Below are 25,808 nucleotides of genomic sequence, written 5' to 3'. Positions count from 1 at the left end.
AAAACTACAATGAGATATCATCTCACACCGGTCAGAATGGCCATCATCAAAAAATCTAGAAACAATAAATGCTGGAGAGGGTGTGTAGAAAAGGGAACCCTTTTGCACTGTTGGTGGGAATGTAAATTGATACAGCCGTTATGGAGAACAGTATGGAGGTTCCTGAAAAAACTAAAAATAGAACTACCATACGACCCAGGAATCCCACTACTGGGCATATACCCTGAGAAAAACATAATTCAAAAAGAGTCATGTACCACAATGCTCATTGCAGCTCTATTTACAATAGCCAGGACATGGAAGCAACCTAAGTGTCCATCAACAGATGAATGGCTATAGAAGATGTGGCACATATATACAATGGAATATTACTCAGCCATAAAAAGAAACGAAATTTAGTTATTTGTAGTGAGGTGGATGGACCTAAAATCTGTCATACAGAGTGAAGTAAGTCAGAAAGAGAGAAACAAATACCGTATGCTAACACATATATATGGAATCTAAAAAAAAAATGATTCTGGTGAACCTAGGGGCAGGACAGGAATAAAGATGCAGATGTAGAGAATGGATTTGATGATATGGTGAGGGGAGGGGAAGGGTAAGCTGGCACAAAGAGAGAGAGTAGCAGCGACATAAATATACCGTGAAATGTAAAATAGATAGCTAGTGGGAAGCAGCTACATAGCACAGGGAGATCAGCTTGGTGCTTTGTAGCAACCTAGAGGGGTGGGATAGGGAGGGTGGAGGGAGACGCAAGAGGGAGTGGATATGGGGATATATGTATACATATGGCTGATTCACTTTGTTATACAGCAGAAACTAACACAACATTGTAAAGCAATTATACTCCAATAAAGATGTTAAAAAAAAAAGAACAGATAGAACTGTGAGAAGAAAATCGATAACTGCAGCTGAGATTTTAATGCCCCCTACTCAATAATAGACAGAATAAGTAGACAGAAAATAGGAAGAATATTGAACACTTGAACAACATTACCAAGCAACTTAAACTGATTGCTGTTTACAGAAGAACATACAAGAACAGCAGAATGCACATTCATTTCAAATGCACACTCAAGAACAGCAGAATACACATTCATTTCAAATGCACATTCAAGATAGACTATATTCTAAGCTATAACACAAGTCTTAGTAAATTTAAAAGGACTCAAGTCACAGAAAGTATATTCTTTGACCAAAAAGGAATTGAATTAAATATAATTAACAAAGGTATCTGGAAAATCCCCAATTATTTGGAAGCTAAATAATACACTTCTAAATAACTTATGGGTGAAAGAAAAAATAATCAAGGAATTAAAACATATTCTAATTTGAACATAATGAAAACACAACATATCAAAATATGTGGGATGCAGCCTAAGTGGTACTTAGAAGAAATTTTATAGCAGTAAATGTCTATATTAGAAAAAAAAGTAGATCTCAAATCATATACTCACATTGATGACCTCAGCTTCTACCTTAAGAAACAAGAACAGCAAATGAAACCCAAAGTAAGCAGAAGAAAGGAAATGATACTATTCAGAGCAGAAAATAAATGAGGTATACAACAGAAAAACAATACAGCAAAACAGTGAACCAAAAATCTTGTTCTCTGAGAAGATAAAAAAATTTAATAAACTTCTAGACAGACTAATCAGGAAAAAAGAGAGAATATGCAAATTACCAATATCAAAAATGAGAGAGGTGACATTAATACAAGTTCTAAAGATATCAAAAGGATAATAAGGAAATACCATGGACAACTTTATGCCAATCAATTGACAATTGACAATAGATAACATGGAAAATTTTCTTAATATATACAAACTACCAAATCTCATGAAAGTAGAAACAGATAACCCGAATAGCCCAATATCTATCAAAGAAATTGAAACTGTTGTTAAAAGCCTTCCCATCAGGCGTAAGACAAGGATGTCTGCTTTCACCATTGCTATTTAATATTGTACTGGAAATGCTAGACACTGCAATGAGGCAAGGGAAAGAAATAAAAGGCATTAAATTAAAAGGAAACAGTAGAACCATCTTTATTCAGAGATGACATGACCCCCTATATACAAAATCCTAAAGAATCCACAAATAAACTACTAGAGCTATTAAACAAATTTTCAGTAAAGGTGCAAAAATACAAGCTCAAGACACAAAAATCAGTTGTTTTTCTATATGTTAGCAATTAACACTCTGAAAAAGAAATTAAGAAAATACAATTTATTTTTTACATTTATTCTTTTATTTTTATTTATTTATTTTGGCTGCATCAGGTCTTAGTTGCAGCATGCGGGATCTTCGTTGAGGTATGTGGGATCTTTCGTTGCAGTGCGCGGGCTCTTCGTTGCAGTATGTGGGCTTCTCTCTAGCTGTGGCGTGTGGGTTTTCCCTTCTCTAGTTGTGGCGTGCAGGCTCCAGGGCATGTGGGCTCTGTAGTTGTGGTGCGTGGGTTCCAGAATGCGTGGGCTCTGTAGTTTGCGGCACGTGGGCTCTCACATTGAGGCATGTGAGCTCAGCAGTTGTGGTATGCAGGCTTAGCTGACCTGCGGCATGTGGGAACCTAGTTCCCCGACCAGGGATCGAACCTGCATCCCCTGCATTGGAAGGTGGATTCTTTACCACTGGACCACCAGGGACGTCCGTATTTATTTTTTAAATTAAAAAAAATTTTCTTGGAGTATAGTAGATTTACAACATTGTGTTTGTTTCAGGTGTACAGCAAAGTGATTCAGTTATACATGTACATATATGTTTTAGATTCTTTTCTCATATAGGTTATCACAGAATATTGAGCAGAGTTCCCTGTGCTATACAGTAGGCCCTTGTTGGTTATCTATGTTATATATAGTAGTGTGTGTATGTTCACCCCAACTCCTGATTTATCCCTCCCCCCACCATGTTTCCCCTTTAGTATACATAAGTTTGTTTTTGGTATCTGTAACTCTATTTCTGTTTTGTAAATAAACTCATTTGTATCATTTTTAAAAATTAGATTCCAAATATGAGTGGTATCCTATGATATTTGTCTTTCTTTGTCTGACTTACTTTACTCAGTATGATAATCTCTAGGTCCATCCATGTTGCTACAAATGGCATTATTTCATACTTTTTTATGGCTGAGTAATATTCCATTGTATATATGTACCACATCTTCTTTATCCATTCCTGTCAATGGACAGAGGTTGCTTCCATGTCCTGGCTATTGTATAGTGCTGCAATGAACATTGGGGTTCATGTATCTTTTCGAATTATGGTTTTCTCTGATATAGGTCCAGGAGTGGGATTGCTGGATCATATGGTAGCTCTATTTTTAGTTTTTTAAGGAATCTCCCTACTGTTCTTCATAGTGGTTGTACCAATTTACATTCCCACCGACAGTGTAGGAGGGTTCCCTTTTCTCCACACCCTCTGCAGCATTTATTGTTTGCAGATTTTTTTGATGATGGTCATTCTGACCGGTGTGTGGTGATACCTTATTGCAGTTGTGATTTGCATTTCTCTAATAATAGTGATGTTGAGCATCTTTCCATGTGCTTTTTGGCCATCTGTATGTCTTCTTTGGAGAAATGTCTGTTTAGATCTTCTGCCCATTTTTTGATTGGGTGGTTTGTTTTTTTGACATAGAGCTGCATGAGCTGTTTGTATATTTTGGAGATTAATCCTTTGTCGGTTGCTTCATTTGAAAATATTTTATCGCATTCTGTGGGTTGTCTTTTCATTTCACTTATGGTTTCCTTTGCTGTGCAAAAGCTTTTAAGTTTAACTAGGTCCCATTTATTTATTTTTGTTTTTATTTTCATTACTCTAGGAGGTGGCTCCAAAAAGATCTTGCTGTGATTTATGTCAAAGAGTGTTTTGCCTAAGTTTTCCTCTAACAGTTTTATAGTATCAGGTCTTATATTTAGGTCTTTATTCCATTTTGATTTTATTTTTGTGGATCGTGTTAGAGAATGTTCTAATTTCATTCTTTTACATGTAGCTGTCTAGTGTTCCCAGCACCACTTATTGAAGAGACTGTCTTTTCTCCATTGTATATTCTTGCCTCCTTTGTTGTAGATTAATTGACCACAGGTGCGTGGGTTTATCTCTGAACTTTCTATTCTGTTCCATTGACCTATATTTCTGTTTTTGTGCCAGTACCATACTCTTTGATTACTGTAGCTTTGTAGTATAGTCTGAAATCAGGGAATCTGATTCCTCCAGCTCCATTTTTCTTTCTCAGTATTGCTTTGGCTATTTGAGGTCTTTTGTGTTTCCATATAGATTTAAAATCTTTTTGTTCTAGTTCTGTGAAAAATGTCACTGGTAATTTGATAGGGATTGCATTGAATCTGTAGATTGCCTTGGGTATTATAGTCATTTTGACCATATTGATTCTTCCAATCCAAGAACATGGTGTATCTTTCCATTTGTTTGTGTCGTCTTCTATTTCTTTCATCAATGTCTTATAGTTTTCAGAGTACTGGTGTTTGTCTCCTTAGGTAGGTTTATTCCTAGGTATTTTATTCTTTTTGATGTGATGGTAAGGGAATACAATTTATAATAGCCTCCAAAAGAAGAAAATATCTGAGAATAAATTTAACCAAGAAGGTAAAAGACTTGTACACTGCAAACTATAAAATATTGTTGAAAAGAAATGAAAGAAAACCTAAATAAAATGAATGATATTTTATGTTCATAGATTAAAAGATTTAATATCATAAAAGTGGCAATACTACTCAAAGTGATCTATATATTTAATGCGATCCTAACCAAAATTCCAATGGCCGTTTTTGCAGATATCAAAAACCCATCTTAAAATTCATATGGAATTGTGAAAACAAAGCTGGAGAACTCACACTTCCTGATTTCAAAACTTACTATAAGCTACAGTAATCAAAACAGTGCAGTATTGGCATAAGGACAGACATACAGATCAATGAAACAGAATCAAGGGTCCAGAAATAAACCCATAGATGTATGGCCAGTTGATTTTTGAAAAGGGTACTGAGATCATTCAATGGGCAAAAACAGTCTCTTCAGCAAATGGTGCTGGAATAACTGGATATCCAAATGCAAAAGAAGTTGGACCCCTTACCTTGCACCATATGCAAAAATTAACTCAAAATGGATCAGAGACCTGTATATAAAAGCTAAAAGTAAGAAACTCTTAGGAGAAAACATAAGGGGAAAGCTTCATGACATTAGATTTGGCAGTGGATTTGTAAATATGACACCAAAAGTGTGAGCAACAAAAGAACAAATGGATAAAACTGGAGTTCACCAAAATTAAAAACTTGTGTGCAGCAAATGGCATTATAAAGAATATGAGGGCTTCCCTGGTGGTACAGTGGTTAAGAATCCACTTGCCAGTGCAGGGGACACGGGTTTGATGCCTGGTCTGGGAAGATCCCACATGCCGCGGAGCAACTAAGCCTGTGTGCCACAACTACTGAGCCTGTGCTCTAGAGCCCACGAGCCACAACTACTGAAGCCTGTGTGCCTAGAGCCTGTGCTCCACAACAAAAGAAGCCACTGTGATGAGAAGCCCACACACTGCAACGAAGAGTAGCCCCTGCTTGCTGCAACCAGAGAAAGTCCGCACACAGCAACAAAGAACCAATGCAGCCAAAAAAATAATAATAATAAAATAAAGAATACTAAAAAGACAAATTACAGAATGGTAGAAAATATTTGCAAATCATGTGTCTGATATAGGTCTAGTATCCTGAATATATAAAGAACTCCTACAATTCAACAACAAAAAGACAAACAACCCAATTTAAAAACTAAACAGGCAAATTACTTGAACAGACATTTCCCCAAGGAAGATCTGCAAATGGCCAACAAGCACATGAAAAGGTGGTTAACATCATTAGTCATTAGGGAAATACAAATCAAAACCACAATGAGATACCACTTCACATCCACAAGGATGGCCATAATCAACAAACGGAAAGTAATGAGTGTTGGTGAGGATGTGAAGAAACTGGAACCCTTGTTCATTGCTAGTGGGGATGTAAAATGGTCAGCTGCTATGGAAAACAGTTTGGTGCTTCCTCAGTAAGTTAATCATAGACCCAGCAGTTCTACTCCTAGTTATATACCTAAAAGAAGTGAAAACAGGTACTCAAACAAATACCTGTACATGAATGATCACAGCAGAACTATTCACAATAGCCAAAAGGTGGAAACATCCTAAAAGTCCATCAACAGATGAATGGATAAATAATTGTGGTATATACATACAATGGAATATTATTCACCCATAAAAAGCAATGAAGTACTGATATATGCTACAACATGGATGAACCTCAAAAACGTTAAGTGAAAGAAGCCAGACACAAAAGGTCACATACTATATGATTCCATTTATATGAAATATCCAGGATAGGTACATCTGTAGAGCTAGAAACAGATTAGTGGCTGCTAGGGGCTGGGGGAGGGCAGAGTTGGGAGCAACTGCTTAAGGGGTATGGGGTTTTATTTTGTGGTAATAAAAATGTTTTGGAACTAGATAGAGGTTTTGGTTACACAACCTTTGTAATTTACCATATTAACAGACTAAAAAAGAAAAACCATATGATCATCTCAAGGATGCCAAAAAGTATTGGACAAAGTTCAAAATCCATTCCTGATTAAAAACGCTCAGCCATCTAGGAATAGAAAGGAAGTTTCCCAACTTGATAAAGTGCATCTGTGAGAAACCTACAGCTCATATCATACCAAATAGTGAAAAACTGAATGTGTTCCCCCTAAGATCAGGAAAAGGCAAGGATGTCCACTCTTATTACTTCTATTCAACACTGTACTGGAGGTTTCACTAGTGCAATGAGGTAAGAAAAAGAAATAAAAGGCACCCAGATTGAAAAGGAAGAAATAAAACTATTTTTATTTGTAAATGATGTGATCATCTATGTTGAAATTCCTTTAAAAGCACTGTAACTAATAAATGAGTTTGGCAAGGATGCTGTGTACAAGATCGATATACAAATATCAACTGCATTTCTATTTACCAGCAACAAGACATTGAAAATGGAAATTTAAAAATATGATTTACAATAGATAAAAAAGTACTGAAGGCTAAAGTTGAGAAAAGATGTGCAAGAGTACCTGGAAAAGTATAAAACATTTCTGAGAGAAATTAAGGATCTAAATAAATGGCTGTTAATACATCAGAAAATTCAATATTCTTGTCAATTCTCCCAAATTGATCTATAGATGGTAGAAATTGGCAAGCTGATTCTCAAATTTATTTCAAAATGCAAGGGAATGAGAACATCTAAAACTACTTTGGAAAAGTAGAACAAAGTTGGAGTACTTACACTTCCTGTCTTCAAGACTTATTTTAAAGCTATAGTAATCAAGAGAGTGGGGTGCTGAAATCAAGATAGACCAAGCGATCACTGGAATACAATAGAGAGGCCAGAAACAGAGCCACAAGTTTATGGTCAATTGATTTTTTAAGAAAATGTAAATGCAATTCAGTTAAGAAAGATGGTCATTTCAATAAATGGTGTTGAACAATTGGTTATCTGATGCAAAAAAACTGATATTGATACCTTCTTCCCATTGTAAGCAAAAATTAACTCAAAATGGATCACAGATTAAGACCTATAAAGTTTCTAGAAGAAAATATGGGAGAAAAATCTTTGTAACCTTGGGTTAGGTAAAAATTCCTTAAGCACCAAAACATAATTGAAAAGAAAAAATTGATAAAGTGGACTTCATCAAAATTAAACACTCTGTTCTTCAAAAGACACTGTGAAAAGAATAAATGACAGTCACATAATAAGGGGAAAATTTATAAATCACTTACTGATAAAGAACTTGTATCCAGGGCTTCCCTGGTGGCGCAGTGGTTAAGAATCCTCCTACCAATGCAAGGAACACGGGTTCGAGCCCTGGTCCAGGAAGATCTCACATGCTACAGAGCAACTAAGCCCGCGCGCCACAACTACTGAAGCCCGCGGGCCTAGAGCCCATGCTCTGCAACGAAGAGTATCCCTCACTCGCTGCAACTAGAGAAAGCCTGCACGCAGCAATGAAGACCCAACACAGCCAAAAATAAAAATAAATAATAAGATTTATAAAGAACTTGTATCCAGAATATGTAAGGAACTCTCAAAAAGTAATAAGAAACAAACCTAATTTTTAAATATGCAAAATATCTGAACAGACATTTCATCAAAGAAGATACACAGACGGCAAATAGACATAAGAAAAGATGTCCAAATAATTAGCCATTAGGGGAATGAAAATTGAAACCACAATGAGATCCCTCTCCACAACTATTAGAACAGATAAAATGAAAAAGACTGACAATACCAAGTGTAGCAAGGATGTCGAGCAAGTGGAACTTCCATACATTGCTATGGGGTTCAACCATTTTGGAAAAGAATTTGGCAGTTTCTTTAAAAGTTAAACATGAACTTGCCATATTACCTAGCCATTCCACTCCCACGTATTTATCTAAGAAAAATGAAAGCAGGTATCCATACAAAGATTTGCATGTAAGTGTTCATAGCAGCTTTATTTATAATAGTCCCAAAGCATAAAGAACCTATATGTCCATCAGCAGATGCAATGGACACATGTATTTGATTTTTATTACTTTGTAACAAATACCATAAACTTAGAATACAATTACCGAAAACTTAAACAAATATCTCTCAGTTTCTTTGGGTCATGATCCTGGAACATTTTGGTTGGGTACTCCGCTCAAGGACTCACCAGGTTGAAATCAGGGTGCCAGCAGGGCTGCCATCTCATCTAGGCCTTAGGTTCCTCTTCCTACTTCACTGCTGGCTGGCAGAATTCAGTCCCTTGCAGTTGCAGGACTGAGGCCCTCAGCTCTAAGAGGCCACCCACCTTCTGTACAACACGGCAGTTTGCACCTTCATGGTCAAAAGGAGAGGCTTTAAACCTGTCTGACTTCCAGAAGAACCCAATTAGGTCAGGTCCACACAGAATAATCTCCCTTTTCATTAACTCACAGTCAACTAGCCAGTGACCTTAATTACATCTGCAAAATCCCTTCTGGCATATAATGTAACCTAATAGCCTAAAATCTCATATTCACAAGTCCCTCTCACTCGAGGGGAGGGGATTATCCAGCACATGTACCCCAAGGAGTGGGAATCCTGGGGGTCATCTTAGAATGCTGTCTACCACATAAACAAGTTGTGGCACATCCAACCAACAGGAATCCTGCTCAGCAATGAAAGGGAAGAAACTGTTGATACACACAACAACATAGATATACTTTAAAATCATTTTGATGAGTGAAAGTAGTTAGATGGATATTTTGATTGCGGTGATGGATTCATGAGTGTTTACATGTGTCATGAGTGTCTATTGTATGTCAGTTATACACATGTTTAAAAAAGAAGTTTATAAAATGTGATATTCAATAGTTATTAGAAAACATTTAAGTATGTTTTTCAACTTTTCAACTAATTTTTATGAAATTGAAATACAGATTAGTTATTTATGATGACACAATATTCAAACTGAGGTGTGCTATAAGCACAAATGCATATCTGATTTTAAAGACCATATGAAAAAGGAATGTAAAATATATCATTGGTAACTTTTATATTGATTACATGTTGGAATGATAATACTTTGGATATGTTTGGTTAAATAAACATAGTTGTTAGTTGTGTTACTAATCTTAATTTCACCTTTTTTAATGTGGCTACAAGAAAATTTCAAATTACCCATAGGGCTCCATGATATTTCTACTGGACAGTGCTGCTCTAGATCAAACTGCTTGGTTAGGGAAGTACGGGGGATAGCAAACAAGTTCACTGACATCAGAAGGAGACCAAATTCAGAACATGGGACACTCTACAGGACAAATGTCCCCTTTTCTCTAAGAAATCAATGGAATGAAGACCAAAAAACCCCTAAAAAAACCCAAAAGGTGGGGGGGGAGGACTATTTATAGAATAAAAGAGACTTAAGAGTTATAAAAATCAAGTGCAATGTGTGAAACTTGCTAGGATCCTGATTTGAACAAACCAACTATAAAAAATATTTCTGAATTAATTGGGGCATCTGATTATAGACTGGCTATTAGATAATAATCAGAAATTATTATTAATTTCATTAGGTGTGTCAATGGCATGATGCTAATAAATAAAATCCCTATCAGTTCCTTGATGCATATCATAGTTATGACAGGGGAAATGATAGGGTGTCTTGGATTTGCTTTAAACACCTAACAGGACAGAGTACAAGTAAAGAAAGATGGGCTGTGAGCTAACAGTGTGGGATCCGGGAGATGAATGCATGGGGTTCATGTTTATCCTATTCTTTACATGTTTAAGTTTTTGAGAATTTCCATAAAAAAAAAAGTTTTACTACAAACCTACAGTAATCAAAACAGTATGGTACTGGCACAAAAACAGAAATATAGGTCAATGGAACAGAATAGAAAGTCCAGAGATAAACCCACACACCTATGGCCACCTAATCTATGACAAAGGAGCAAGAATACACAATGGAGAAAAGACAGTCTCTTCAATAAGTGGTGCTGGGAACACTAGACAGCTACATGTAAAAGAATGAAATTAGAACACTCCCTAACACCATACACTATAATAAACTCCAAATGGATTAAACATCTAAATATAAGGCTGGATACTATAAAACTCTTAGAATAAAACATAGGCAGAACACTCTTTGACATAAATCGCAGCAAGATCTTTTTGGAGCCACCTCCTACAGTAATGCAAATAAAAACAAAAATAAATAAATAGGACCTAGTTAAACTTAAAAGCTTTTGCACAGCAAAGGAAACCATAAACAAAATGAAAAGACAACCCACAGAATGGGATAAAATATTTTCAAATGAAGCAACCGACAAAGGATTAATCTCCAAAATATACAAACAGCTCATGCAGCTCTATTTCAAAAAAACAAACCACCCAATCAAAAAATGGGCAGAAGATCTAAACAGACATTTCTCCAAAGAAGACATACAGATAGCCAAGAAAGCACAAGAAAAGATGCTCAACATCACTAATTATTAGAGAAATGCAAATCAAAACTACAATGAGGTCACCTCACACCGGTCAGAATGACCATCACCATAAAAATCTGCAAACAACAAATGCTGGAGAGGGTGTGGAGAAAAGGAACCCTCCTACACTGTTGGTGGAAATTTAAATTGGTGTAGCCACTATGGAGAATAGTACGGAGGTTCCTTAAAAAACTAAAAATAGAGCTACCATATGATCCAGCAATCCAAATCCTGGGCAAATATCCAGAGAAAAGCATAATTTGAAAAGATACATGAACCCCAATGTTCATTGCAGCACTATACAATAGCCAGGACATGGAAGCAACCCAGATATCCATCGACAGAGCAATGGATAAAGAAGATGTGGTACGTATATACAATGGAATATTACTCAGCCATAAAAAGAATGAAATAATGCCATTTGTAGCAACATGGATGGACCTAGAGATTATCATACTGACTGAAGGAGGTCAGACAGAGAAAGACAAATATCATATGATATCGCTTATATGTGGAATCTAAAAAAAGGGTACAAATGAACTTATTTACAAAACAGAAATAGAGTTACAGATGTAGAAAACAGACTTATGGTTACTAGAGGGTAAGCGGGGGGGAGGGATAAGTTGGGAGACTGGAATTGACATATACTCAATACTATGTATAAAATAGATAACTGACCTACTGTATAGCACAGGGAACTCTACTCAATACTCTAATGGCCTACATGGGAAAAGAATGGACACATGTATATGTATAACTGATTCACTTTGCTGAATACCTGAAAGTAACACAACATTGTAAACCAACTATACTCCAATAAAAATTAAAAAAAAAAAAAAGTCTGTGACTTTCTCCCTGAAAGTCGCAGGGGGTCTGGGTGCCATGTGACCTTGGGCTGCCCTCCCTGTCTGAGCCAGGGGTGAAAATGGCCACAGGAAGGAATGAGGGCATTCCTCATTAAGGTGAGTAGCCACTGATCATATTTATTATATGCAATGTGCTGTTAATGACTCTGCTCATGAAATTGGTTATATATGGTGCAATAACCTAACTTGTTCCTTCTTCTTACACACTATTTGCAAAATATAAGTACATTTTCCCTGGCAAACATTTCAGAATTGCAACATGCAGACACCTAAAGTCCTTTTCTTCATCCAAAGTGCTAAAAGAATTTAGCTGCATTTATGCAGAAACATCTGTTCTCAAAGCATAGGCCACTGGGGGCCTGCAATTGACATCAGGGGAGCAGCTGTCACACACACTGTCGTCTCAGCCTCCTTAACCCTTTCGACAATCCCCCTTGCACACGTTCACACAAACCACCAAGTGTGCAATGTTTTATTCTTAAGGGGTTTGTCAGAGCAGCCGGTTGTCAGAACTCCTGAGCTGGGGAGCCTTCCCACATGACTGATGGATACTGCCATTAAACGTGAAGGAAGTGGAGAGTTCAACCATCCTCATGGAAATATGTCACAAGTGGATTGCACCTCCCGATCAGGGCTCCAGATCATGGATAACTCTGAGGATCAGAGCCAGGCACATATCCAAATCCGCCTGCCCAGGTGGTGTCTAGGTGTGTGAGTGTGCAGGGTGACCTGCCCTGCCCCTCGGAGCCTGGGGTCCTCCCTCTTGGCTCCTGTGCCTTGCTCTCTAGTGTTTTTGTTCTGCTGAAGATTGGCAGGGAAACTGGGCAGTGGCTGGTTCAGAAGGCCCAGAGAGCCCTCCTGAGCTGTGCTCCCAGCCTTGTACAGGATGGCAGTGACAGAGTGGCCCAGTGCCTGTCCTCAAGCTGCTCACAGCCAAGATGCAGAGAGCAGGCACTGAGCTGCCAGGGTCTCTCGTGCCAGGGGCCTGGACCCTTGCTCCTTCTTCCTTGCTTACCTGACCACCACATTTTGCCTAACTGCTGTTTGAGCTTCCATAGCAGCTGAGGTATAGCCTCCTCCTGGAAGGCTCTCTTGAGTTGACCCTGACTATGGCCCTCTCTCACCCACACATGAGGTAGGGGACACTGCCGCCCTGCACCTGCACCAGGGCCTGCTACAGAGCAGTACTCCAGTGATCTGGTGGTTTGATTAACTTAGTGGTCTCCAAAGTAGGAAGTGTGTCCCCAGAGTAAAGACCAACATGAGGAACTTGGGAAGAAAATGTGAGAACTCCTTTTAACATTTTAGCATTCACTTAAAGTGATTTTGTTATGAAATGTTTGTTACATAAAAAGATTATCTGTAACATATAAGTTATGAAGCATGATAACAAAGTTAGATGCCTGGAGGCCCTCCACACAATCGGGCGGTGGAATGTTGTCAACCCCTCCTGTGCTATCCTCCCAACCCACCCTACTTTCATCATTCCCACTATCTGGAATTTTTTTTTATCAACTCATATAACTTAACAGCAAAAAACAATTTTTTTTAAACAATTTGATTTAAAAATGGGCAGAATATCTGAATAGATATTCTTCTAAAGAAGACATACAGATGGTCAATAGTTATATGAAAAGATGTTCAACATAGCTAATCATCAGGGAAATGCAAATCAAATTCACAATGAGATATACCTCACAAGTGTTAGGGTGGCTACTATAAAAAAGACAAGAAATAACAAGTGTTGGTGAGGAGGTGGAGAAAAGGGAACCCTTGTGCACTATTGGTGGGAATTTAAATTGGTGCAGCCACTTTAAAAAACAGCATGGACGTTCCTAAAAAATTAAAAATAGAACTACCATATGATCCAGAAATTCCACCCGAAGGAAACAAAAACACTGACTTAAAAAGATATCTGCCCCCTCCCGTTCATTGCAGAATTATTCACAATAGCCAAGACATGGAAACAACCTAAGTGTCCATCAATGGGTTAATGGATAAAGAAAATGTGGTATATTTATATATATGCAATGGAATATTATGCAGACATAAAAAAAGAATAAAATCCTACCATTTGTGACAACATGGATGGACCTTGAGGGCATTATGTTAAGTGAAATAAATCAGACAGAGAAAGACAAATACTGTATGATCTCACTTATATGTGGAATCTAAAACAAAACAGAACAAAAAAGTTGAGCTCATAGATACAGAGAACAGATTGGTGGTTGTCAAGGTGGGGGTGGGGGTGAGTGAAATGGGTGAAGGGGGTCAAAGGGACAAACTTCCAGTTATAAAATAAATAAGTCCTGGGCATGTAATGTACAGCATGCCGACTATAGTTAACAAAACTGTATTGTATATTTGCAAGTTGCTAAGAGTATATATCTTACAAGAAAAAAATTTATCCCAGAAATACGTATCCCTAAACAATATACTGTATGGTTTAATTGCTTTTAAGTTTTATAAAAAACTGGTGTGTGGACTTCCCTGGTGGCGCAGTGGTTGAGAATCCGCCTGCCAATGCAGGGGGACACGGGTTCGAGCCCTGGTCTGGGAAGATCCCACATGCCACAGAGCAACTAAGCCTGTGCGCCACAACTACTGAGCCTGTGCTCTAGAGTCACGAGCCACTACTGAAGCCCGTGCGCCTAGAGCCCGTGCTCCGCAACAAGAGAAGCCACCACATTGAGAAGCCCGTGCACCGCAACAAATAGTAGCCCCTGCTCGCTGCAACTAGAGAAAGCCTGTGGGCAGCAATAAAGACCCAACACAGCCAACAAAAAATAAAAAAAAATTTTTAAAAACGGCGTCGTTCTGTACACAGTACTAGTGACTTGATTTTTTGCACTTACCATGATGGATGAAGATTACATCCATACAATGCTTCTAAGAGTCTGCTCTCTGACTGTTCATATGTGAGTGTTCCATAATTTCTTTTTCCATTTTCCTGCCAATGGAACATAGGTTGGTTCCAGTTATTGCTGCTTAGAGCAGGGGTCTAGGAGTACATGCACACACAATTCTCTTGGGGACACATCAGCAGTGGAACTGCTCCTTTGCAGGATATGCTACAAGTATATATATTCAAGCTCACTGGATAATTCTCAGCTGTTTTGCAAACTGGTCATACCAATTTACACTCCCACACATAGATCAGAAGGGTTTCTACTGATCCATGATGTCTCCAGCATTTATTACCCCACATATTAAATTTGCTTATTGAATGAGTGTGCAATAGTGTTTCTTTCTTAAATATTTGATAGAATTCACTGGGAAAGCCACGTGACATTTTCTTTCTGGGAAAGTTTTTAATTATAAATTCAATTTCTTTAACAGAAATAGAATTGTTCAGATTTTCTACTTCTTCTTGTGTCAATTTTGGTTTTGTCTTTCAAGGCATTTGTTCCTTTTATCAAATGTATTGATATAAAGTACTTCATAAAAATCCCTTGTTATCCTTTTAATGTCTGTAGAATATTGATAAATTGTATTTTCGCCTAGTTAGTCTTAGAATTTATCAATTTTATTAACCTTTTCAAAAGGTTTTTTTCTCTACTGTTAGTTTTCTATTTCACTTATTTCCATTCTAATGAGAATGTTTATAAACAACCTGACACACCTTGCCTGATAGATAGTAAGCACTCAGAGAGGCACTCCTGGTTGAGCCCAGCTCAGCCATGAAACTGGGCAGCTGCTTAGCATGTGGGTGGTCAAATGAATGGACAGACAGGTGGCTGAGCAGAGAGTAGAGGCCTCATAAAGACAGAAAAGAGGGCAGGCCACACTGCTTAAGAATAGCCCAGGCTGTAAACATCTCAGACCATAAACAGCATAGACCAAGTGCCAAGGCCCACACTGGCTAGATTACCCTGCAAAGTCCACTTACATCCCTGAGCCTCTGTTTCCTCAGAGGAAAGGAAAGTAGACGGAAGTTGCTATGAGGCCACAGGTACACAGCTGCTGGCACTGTGCAGGTGCTTCAACCATCAAAGACAGAAGTGGTCATTTAATTACTATTTTTTAGCCAGACTCATGTACTTTTGAATGTTGCCTGGATTTAAAAACAAAAAATGAACAATTTACTGACCAAATTAACCAAGTACATAATGACTCTGCAGGGGCAATATTTAGCTGATTCCAAGAGGCTGCATTCCTTCCAGTCCTTGGCGAGATCCCTTGTTTATAAGGCAGGAATTCACCAATTAGGATGATCCCTGGTGCCAGGACTGAAAGGCCTTTAACTGACAACACTGGAGCCTGTGTTAGCTTTACTCAAAAATAATAAAATGAAGGTGACACCCCCCACCCCAAGTTCATGGACCTTTCACAGGTTAGTCCATAAGACTCTTCCTGGCTAAGTTTATGTGGTTTGGCAGTTTGGGGTATACCTGGTGGTGCCTGGGGTAGTATGACCCTAAGGAAATCACGGAGATGACGTGACACACACGAGAGGGCTCCTTTCTACAGGCCCCGGCCCCAGGGAGCTCTGCAGGGCAAAGGAGGGTCAGGCCACTTTTCGTCATCATTACCAAAAGTGAGGGATGCATGCTGGGTCACCAGGAACGGAAGGGAATAAGCACAGAGTGGATGCCTCTTTTGCACCAGGCACCGGCATTATGGGCCCCATTTGGTGTTTGAAATCCAAAGTGATCCTCGGAGTGTAAGAGCAGTCACCCAGTGAGGAAGCAGTGGGTTCAAACCCCAGTCTCTGTGACCTGGGTGCCTTGTGCTATCTCTGGTTCCCTCGGGAATCTTTGGGGGCCCTGCATGAAAGGGGCATGGTGGGGCACCTTTGCAGAAAAAGAGAACCCTCTGAGGTAGAGCCAGGCCCACAGGGCCAGGCCCAAAGGCCAAGGGTGTATTGACAGTAACAGGAAGGAGACTGGGAATGATGCCTGAAGGATGGGAAGGGAAATGGAGGCCAGAGCCTAAAATTTCCAGAGGATGCCTGACGAAAGCCTTCAGCCCCAGGTTCCTCAGCCTCTCCCCGCAAAACCCCTCCCCTCATGCTCCTGGCAGATGCCCTGGCCTCCAGGAGGGCACAGGACACACAGTCCGAAGGTGACATGCATCACAGTTGGTAATTTTAAAGCAATTTCAACCCAAAACAGTTAACCTGAATCAAGTTTTGAGAAAGGAGTCCAATAAACCCAGGTTATCAGAGAAAATTCATGTAGATCCTTCAAAACAACACAGGAAATACCAACCAAAAAATATGAAGAAACCATTGTGGATTAAACAGACTCTAACAGACACGACAAACAAGGGCAATACCTGATCACTGATTGGATCTTGGATATAAAAATAAGACCCATAAAACATCACTGGGGCAACTGTTGAAAGCTGACTATGGACTGTTTATGAGAAACGTGTTAATGTTAAGTTTCTTGAGTGTGATACCTGAATAGAGGTTTTGTAGGAGAACATCCTTGTTCTAAGGGGATGCTGATGTCTTTAGGCAAAGGGCATGATTCCAGTAACTAACTCTTCAATGGTTCAGCAAAAGTAATGAGCAATGAGATAAAGCACATGCTCCAAGATATTAACAAGTGAGGTATTTAGGTGAAGAGTACATCATTCTTTATGAAGCTTTCCAAGTAAAAAGTTTGGGGACATCTCTGGGCCCCCATAGTTAACAGCAATCAGCTAAATCCAAACCTCTCCATAAAGATGAACCAAAAGAGCAAATAAAAGCACCCACACCCAGGCCTGGAACATGATCAGGAGGCAGGCTGCTGCCTACCTGAAATTGGTATGAAAGAGACCCAACTTGCAGAGCCTGCTCCAGAGCCCGCTGGTATTGAGGGTCAGGCAGAGACCACGTGGGAAAGAGGAGCAGGGAGCTAGGTCCAAGACCTTAGAAAAAATAACACCAGAAGGAGAAAGTCCCACCTGCATGGGGAAATTCTGAGAGCAGGTCTGAGACCAGGGGGGATCAAGGCACTGAATACTAGGGAATTGAAAGGGGACAAAGTGTGTGGGACCAGAGGCGGCTGTCTTGGAACTGTCCTGCTTCTAGGAGATGTGGCTCTGAAGTAGAGGCCCTTGGAGGTTTGGTGATAGTAGATAGGAAGAAGTAGCATGGAAATTCAAGGACCTACAGAAGCAAAAGTAAACACAGAAGACACATAACCATCCCAAAGCCTTAAAGACACCAAGTAGGGATACTGCGCTTCTCTAAACCAACAGAAGAGGGAATTCTTGAACTAAGAAACCTGATGTTATCCATATGACCAACTCCTGCCTACATTCATTTTATTATTACCAGTCCCAGGTAACCTAAAGACATTTCTAAGTTAACAGAAGGTAACAGACAATACCCATACAAACCAATTTAAGGTTGACAACCATTTAAGAATGACAATCATTCTCCCCACAAATCAATTCACAGGGGAACAATTTAATAATGCCCCAACTTGAACTGCCTTAAGAAAAGATTCATATATGAAAAATAACATCTGAAGTATAAATTTGATACGGACCAAAAAATAGGTAAACGTGAAACTAGAGTTTCCCAAACTCAGGAAAGAAAATGAAAGACAAAATCAACTCAGAACTGAACACTAAATTAGAAGCTCTCTTAGGGAGAATAGATTTGACTGAAAATTTTTTAAATGCTCATTGAGGAAATGAATGAAAACAACCACAAAACAGCAGTGAAGAGAACCATAAAGAAAGTGATAGATATAGAAGACAGGCAAAAAAAAAAAAAAAGATCTAGCATACAGACATATTACTGGAAGAAAAAAATTTTAACATTTAAAATTATTATCCAAGAAAACTTTCTGGAAATGAAAGAAGACTTGACTCTGCATAGTCAAAGCCCCCACTTACACTTGAGAAAACATCTCAAATGCTCAACTCCAAGACTTTTCCTAGTAAAATGATTAGACGTTAAAGGTAAAGAAAAAAATAATCCTTTGGAGCTCTAAGAAAAATGATCAAGTCACTCACAAAGGGAAGGAAGGCATGTTTATTTCAGACTTCTTGTCAACAACATGTAAGAAATACCATCCAGAGCAGCATTTTAACAAACTCAAGGAAAGAAAGTGTAGGTCAGGATCCTATAACCAGCCAAGCTATCATTCAAGTATCAGGGTTACAGAAAACATATTGAACATGAAAGAAATCAGGGACTATTGAACTCATGAGCCCTTCCTGGAAAACCCATTGGAAGCTAAGCTTTATCAAACCAAGAGATGACTGGGGAAACTTTAGCAAAAAGAAATATTAGCAAACAGAATCCAACACCATTGTGGTGGACAGACTCTAGGGTGACCATGATTCCTATATCTCCTGGTATTCATGCCTTGGGTGCGGATGGAACCTTTGACATTCCTCTAGCCAACAGAATATAGAAAAAGTGATGGGATATCACCTCCTGATTCCCCTGCACAGGACTCTGTCTAGCAAATTTACTCTAGAGGCTCTCTTTGCTGGCCTGATAAAGAGGCCATGCTGGGGAAGCCCATGTGGCAAGAACCACAGGTGGTCCCCAGGAACTGTGGGTGGCCTCCAGAAGCTGAGAGCAGACTCCAACCACCAGCAAACACTTAAGCTGTCAGTCCTGCAACCACAAAGAACTGAAGTTGGCTAACAACCATATGAGTGGAAAAGCTAATCCATTCCTAGTTAAGCCTCTGGATGAAAACCCAGTCCTGGCTAACACCAGCAGGAACCCAGCTAAGCCACGCCTGGACTTCAAATCTACAGAAACTATGAGATGATATATGTGTGTTATTTTAAGCCACTACATTTATGGTAATGCATTACACAGCCATAGAGCAATAGATAGCTAATCCAACCATATCAAAATATATCATGCCTAGTGGTTTCTATTCCATGAATGCAAAGATGGCTTAATATTGATATTAATAAATTTTGTGTCTTATTGTTTGCCTCACTCTCATCCCAGACCTGATATTAGGAAATCCATTAATATCATTCATCTTATTAATTATGCTAAGGAGAAATATCATAATTGTCTCCACAGATGTCTTCAACAAAAATCTATACCCATTCCTTACTTTAAGAAACCACCCAATAAAATAGAAATTAATGGATACTCCATATATATATATATATATATACATATATATATATTCGTACCCTAAAGTCAGCATCCTTCTTAGTGGAATAAGTATTAGAGGTCTTTTTACTAAGGTCAAGAGCAAGGTAAGAGTCCCTATTATATCCAATATTTAATACTGAATTAGAGGTTTTTAGCTAATTTAATTAGATAAGAGAAAGCAATTAGATGCATAAAAATCAGTAAAGAAGTAAAACTATTTCAATTTTCACATGACAGAATATATGAACTATCTAACAGAGTCTAACAACAAAATAAATTTAATGAGGTAGATAGATATAAAATAATATACACGTAGACAATAAGAAGTTACAAGATATAATGGAAAAAAACCTTTTATAATAGCAACAAACAAGGTAAAATACTCATGAATAAACCTGACAAAGAATGTGAAGAAAACTTCTAAATGCTCCTGAAAGTGGTCTTGAACAAGTAAAAGGTTAAATAGTCTTGAACACAAAGGAAGACATTCCTTGTTTTTGGATAAGATGACTCAACTTCATAAAAACATCAATTATCCTGAAGTTATACATAAATTTAATACGATCCTAACAAGAGATACCAGCAACATGTTGGAATAGCTAGGAAATTCCTGAAATTAAAAGCAGTGGAAGGAGGATTAGCCCTACCAGATATCAAAACACAATAATGGGTATTGAGTTCAATCTCTTTCCTCTGTTGCAATAGTTGTAGATAGTCTTCCTTGCTGTTCATACACACACACACACACACACACACACACTGTAATTCCTACGTGTGAGACCAGCATATGATGGGACAGAGGTGTGAGACAGACTAGAAAGCCCAGAAATAGGTCCAACTGCATTTGGATGTTTAGTATATGATACAGGTGTATTTCAGATCACTTGGAGAAAAGATGGCCTTTTAAATAAATCGTGTTGGGATAGAGGGATAGACATTTGGAAAAAGATTACATTGGATCTGTAAACTAAGTACAAAACCAAACGAGTATTGGAAAACATAGGTGAATTCCATTACAACTGAGTGTGAGAAAAGCCTTTCTAACTAGGATTCAAAATCTAGATGCAATAAATGAAGGATGATTAAATCAACTATCTAAAAATAGAAAGCTTTTAATGGCAAAACCCACCATAAACAAGTTAAAAAAAACCTGGGAGAAATAGTTGCAATATAACAAAGATAAAGCACTAAATAAATATCTCTAATATGTATTTTGAACAAATTTTTAAATCCAAGTTAAAGAATCTCCCCAAATGCAAAAGGAAATGGACAAAATATATGGACAAGCAATTCGCAGAAAAAGGTACTCAGATGACTCGTAAACAAATGAAAAGCTGTCTAATTTCACTCATAATAATAGGAATGTAAATTAAGATGCACTGAAATACTATTTACTGGCTCTTAGATCCACGAGGGTGTGGGAGAAATAGACACTGTGATACCTTGCTGGTAGGAGTGCAAAATTTGGGAAGAGGGGAATCGAGAATAGTTAACAAAATAAATATTTATTTACTCTTCCTTCTTGGAATTAATAATATGCTTCCACAAACACAAGCAACCTATAGGCAAGGTTATCCATTACTCCACTATTTTTAATAGCAAAGGCCTGAAAAAAACCAAATGCCCATCCATAAGACAGTTGAATAAGTAGGGAACAGCCTCAGAATGGAGTACTATGTGGCTCTACAAAAGAATGAGGGAAGTCTCTGTGAACTGGTAAAAAGATATTTTTAACTGAAAAAACCAAGGCACAAAAAAGATGTACATGCTAACTTTTGTAATAATGCATGAGTGGCTTATTTTGCAAAAGAGACCCAGCAAGAATAAACCAGAAATGATTTCAAATGATTACCCATGGTATGGGAACAAGAAGGAAGAAACAGGGATGGGATTGAGACTTCTAAGTACAGCTTTTCTTCTTTTCTTTTTCTTTTTTTTAGTTTTGACCTTTGGACCATGTAAAACAAATGTTTTACATATTCAAAAAATAAAAGTATATCATAAAGACTAAAGGGAAAAAAACCCACCAAACTGTGTGCAAACACAAACAGATGAAACTAATGGTATATCAAATTGAGAACATACTCACATAGTGATGACTTTAACAGCCAAAGAAATCCTGAACTTGACCTGGTAGATTTTGATTGGTAGTGGTTTGGATGTAGTGATTCTGAAACTATTCTGGGTGTATTCTAGGATTAAGCAAATTATTACATATATTTATATTCTGTGGGAACCAGGTTCTTACTGTGGGAGAAAGGACATGGAAACATTAACTTTTAGTTTTAAAGAAAGAGCTCTTGGCTCAGTCCACTGAGAAGGCCTAGAGCCAATGACGCCAAGGTAGCAATGAGCACATCTAATGCCCAGATACTGGTTTCTAACCCCACTCCCAAGCCTCACTGAAAGACACCAAGGCTTCTTGAGAAATGGCTGACTCTAGGTCTGAGTCAAAGTACAAGTGAGAGCTGGAATAATATTCAAAAACTTATGGGAACATGTCAAAGGATGCAGAGACCAACCTGAACACCCAGCCCAAACAGCCAGCATCTCTTCTCTACAAATTCGGGGCAGGCAGGTACTCCTTCCCCTGCCGGGTGCAGGGAGATCTGAGATTGGCGCCCAGAAGGATGCAGGAAGTGGGGCAGTGCTTGAGACCAAACCAGGCTCTCTTGTCCACCGCAGCTAACAACTCCACCACCTGCCGAAGACCCTGCCCTTCTCATGCCCCTGGCCTTGCCAGGATGGCAGACTCCACATCCAGCAGCCAGTTGTCTCATCCTTGAAAACCCCTGCTCCCTCTCCTGCCCCCTGCAGTCCTCTCCACCCACCTCAGGGAAGTCCTTTCAATACTCACAACTTTAAACCCTCCAGGGTCTGCCCACTGCACCCAGAGGAAAATTCAAACTCCACAGCTCACATAACTGGCTCTGTTCCAGCTCCTCCCACCCACCACCTGTGCCTGCTTCAGGGGCCTTGCACCCTCAGATCTTTTTGTGGGAGTTCACATCACAGCCAGTGGTCACTGCTCAGAGACACAGTCCCTGACCAGGATAAGGCTCCCCACCCCCCTCCCCCAGTCCCTACCCTAATTACCCGGTTTTATTTTCTTCCTACCACTTACCTTCTGCCATGACCTTGGTTTTTCCCTTGATTACTTGTTCAGCTTCCTTCTCCCACACCTGCTTGTAAGCACTCACTGGGGCCAGGAGCAGATACCATACAGTAGGAGCTCCACGGATGCTCTAGGCGAGTGAGCCAACAACCCCAGCCACTCCCCTGACTCAGTGGCTGGAGTATGGCTTTTGGACCCAGTCCTACCACCGTTGAAACCCCCGCTTTGCCACTTCATGGTCCTGAGACCTTGAATAAGTCCTGTCACCTCTCTAAGCCTCGGTTACTTCAACTCTAAGATGGGGACACAGCACCTGCCCTGCAGGAAAATCTTCCCAGGACACTTCTCTGACTCCTAAGGCTCAGCAGAACACCTGCCTCAGGGGCCCAGGAGGCAGGGGCGGGGGAGCAGGGGTGAGCCTCTCCACCACCCCAAGCTGGCTTGTCTGTCTTTTCAACATTTCTCCCCACGCTGAGCCTGGGGCAGGGTCGGGAGCCTCCCCTTGCCTCTTCCCCTCCCCGCCTCCCTTTCCCCACCTGAACACAGAGAGGAGTGGACTACGGGTTCCCTGGCCCTGCCTGCCGTCACTGAGTGAGGGACACACCCAGAACCCGGAGCTGACCCCACTGTCCCTGCAGGCTCTCTGGCGGCAGCATTGATCCTTTCCTCAATCCGATCCCAGCTTCAGAGACAACACCACCCTCTTCTCCCACAGACAAGGCCCTTTCCCTTCTTCGCAACCACTCGGCAGGTCAGCCTTACTGTTCCTATTTCGCAGCTCGGGAAACTGAGGTCTAGTGTTGGGGAGGCCTTGGGTCCAGGCTGGCTTTTCTTTCCTGACACCCGAACAACTGAGGAAGCTTGCTGCTCGCGCCGAGTCAAGTGGAGGGGCGCGCGCGGCACAGCCGGGTCTCTAGCCACGGCGGCTGGGGGTGTGCCCTCCGCCGGTCCCCTCCCGGTCGCCACCCCTGCCCACGCACCCGCGCCCCTCGGGGCACACTCCCCGCGCGCCTCGCAGCCCCTCCCATCTTCCACCACCACTGCCGCGAGGGCTGCACACTCCCGCGCGCCGTGGCTTCACGGCCGGCCGGCCGGCCGGCCACGCGCACTGTCACCCGCGCGTCCACTTGTGCCCCAGGTCAACCCTGCGCGTCCCCGCGCAGCGGCCCGGACACCCGCCGTCCCGTCAGGCTCGCAGCCCCGCACCTCCGCGTCGCGACCTACCAGGCACTCGCGCCCCGCCGCCGCCGCAGCCCCTCCCAGAGCCCCTGCCCGCAGCGCCCGTGTCCCGCCCGGCCGTGCCCCAACTCACCGGCTCCCGGTGCGCCCAACCCCGGAGCCCGACCCATGGGCAGCGCCCGCCGCGCCCGCTGCCAGCCGCGGCGCTGCGGACCCGGGCCGCTGCCCGCTGCCTGCCGCCCGCGCGGCTCCTGGGCGCAGCCCGCCTTGCGCTGGCGGCCGGCCCTGTAGCAGCGCGGCGCGGCGGCCCCTCGCGGCAGCAAGGGGAAGCGCAGGGCGGGCAGGGCGAGGGGAGGGGCTGCGGGAGCCCCTGCCGGGCGGTCCCATTCCCATTCCCTCCTGAGGCCTCCCATACCCGAGGTGTCCCTGCTCACCAGGCCTCTCCTCTGCTGCAGGCCTCAGGGTCAAGGCAACACGTCCAGACTTGCATTCAGAACCCTCAGCTGTGACTCGCCTCCCACCCCCGTGGAGGGGGACCCACTACAAGCATCAGATGCCAACCCCCTCTGCCACAGCATGGCTCCTGCTGGACTCTGCACCTGAACTGCCCCCCCACCGACTCCCTCACCTGGAAAACCCCTGACACCCTAAAATCTGGTTCATCTCTTTTCCTCAAGGCTAGGCTCTGGCCACCCCTCTGGACTCTGCTCCTGAGGTGGCTACTGAACTGTGGTTTGTCTGTGCCCCTGTCTGGTGGGCACAGGGTGGGCATCAAAGGGTGGGGAAGAGTGCTCATCAACCCCCAAGCGGCTTCTGTAGGGGAGGTGGTCCCGGGAACTGGCCCACTGGGAGGGTGGGTCACCACTGTGAAGACACTGGGCTACTAAGAGGATAACTAAGAGGATAACCGGTGTGCTATTTCACTTTTAGAATGGAGGAGGGCGCCTGAACAAGATCCAGTGACCTTTCTCAGCTGGCTCCACCTGGACATTAAATGTGTCCTGGTTTGCCCCAGTGTAGAGGTCAGGATAGCTGTCTTCTGCTTTAGTCAGGACCTGCCTGAGGAGATGTGGCAGGTCACCCAACCCAACTAGCTTTAGCAAAAATAATTTATTGGCTCATGAAGCATTAAAAGTCCAGGTATTCTGCTTTCAGGAATAGTTAGATGCAGACGCTTAAACATTATGAATAGGAATCCACCTCTCCCATCTCCCAGAGCTTCTATGGCAGAATGGCCCCTAGCAGCCCTGGGTTGACACCCTCAGAAAGAGCACACGTGCCTGATATTCCCAAGAGAGCCCAGAGCTGCCACACGGGCTCTGAGGAGGCCAGTTCTGGCTATTTCCAAAGACCTGAAGAATGAGGGTTACAGGCCTGGGTGTTGCTTCCCTGGAGCTGAGGGTGAAGTAGCCCTTGTGCTAAGCCTGATGATGGAGCAGGGCTCTGTTCTAGCATGCCCCAAGGGCTGTTTCCAGGAGACTGGACAAATGAAAACAACAGAGTCCAGCCAGTATCTTGCACAGTTGGCAAAACTGAGGCCTGGAGACAGCAGGCATCTGC

General features: G+C 41.2%; 1 protein-coding gene across 1 annotated transcript in view; it reads right to left on the bottom strand.

Moving 5' to 3' along the window:
- RASGEF1C (RasGEF domain family member 1C) overlaps positions 1-24,508 on the bottom strand; it is a 97,931-nt gene extending 73,423 nt beyond the window's left edge. Inside the window, exon 1 of the mRNA XM_033855157.2 lies at positions 24,382-24,508. The gene's annotated coding sequence lies outside the window, so the exon portion shown is untranslated. The remainder of the gene's footprint in view (positions 1-24,381) is intronic.
- Positions 24,509-25,808: the final 1,300 nt, after the last annotated feature.

This window comes from Tursiops truncatus, chromosome 3 (genome assembly GCF_011762595.2).
Source record: "Tursiops truncatus isolate mTurTru1 chromosome 3, mTurTru1.mat.Y, whole genome shotgun sequence".
Lineage (NCBI taxonomy): Eukaryota > Metazoa > Chordata > Mammalia > Artiodactyla > Delphinidae > Tursiops > Tursiops truncatus.
The sequence above is the reverse complement of the archived record's forward strand: the minus strand, read 5'-3'. Positions and strand labels throughout refer to the sequence as shown.